Source organism: Meleagris gallopavo, chromosome 5 (genome assembly GCF_000146605.3).
Source record: "Meleagris gallopavo isolate NT-WF06-2002-E0010 breed Aviagen turkey brand Nicholas breeding stock chromosome 5, Turkey_5.1, whole genome shotgun sequence".
In the NCBI taxonomy this organism is placed as follows: domain Eukaryota; kingdom Metazoa; phylum Chordata; class Aves; order Galliformes; family Phasianidae; genus Meleagris; species Meleagris gallopavo.
The window spans coordinates 17,495,882-17,496,439 of NC_015015.2; the positions used below are offsets into that span (position 1 = coordinate 17,495,882).

The 558-nt window shown below is 43.2% G+C and overlaps 1 protein-coding gene across 1 annotated transcript in view; it reads right to left on the reverse strand.

The window, feature by feature from the left end:
• Positions 1–558, reverse strand: part of LMO2 (LIM domain only 2) — a gene marked incomplete at its 5' end in the record, with an annotated part of 6,330 nt that overhangs the window by 4,524 nt on the left and 1,248 nt on the right. The window lies entirely within an intron of this gene.

The following is a 558-nucleotide window of genomic DNA, read 5'->3' on the forward strand; positions in this document are numbered from 1 at the left end:
CCCCCCAACATTTTAAAGTTTTACCTATAAATGTCTGTATGAACTCAGACAACATCTGGATCTACCTCTAACTTACTGAAGAGACCCATAAAGCACCTGTGCATGCATCCTGAAGTACACAAGCCTATCGTTTAGACCCGATGCTTTCAGTTTTGACTGTAGTGCTGCTTGGGAGCAAAGGGAATTCTGTCTCACAGAGGACTGTGGGTCTAGAAAAGGTACCTGAGGGAAACTACATGCAGCCAGCTTTCCTCTGGGGAATGCAAATTTGGAGACTAAGTCCAGGATGTTATTTCACTGAGCAGCATTAAATAAATAACGACAACAGATGTAGCTGCTGTTCAGCTGGTTTATGCTTTGCTGCTGTTTTGAATGAAGTCCAGATTTTACCCGACATTCAAAACATAAAAGGAAGGCAGGTGAGTTCAGTTCTGCAGTGACCAGACCCTCACCCAGTCCCCAGAGAAGCTTATAAGAAGACTCTAGGATAAGTCCTTTAGCATCTGTATTATTTCAGCCCTCTGCTAGTGGAAAGGAAATCACAGGTTTGCACATTTT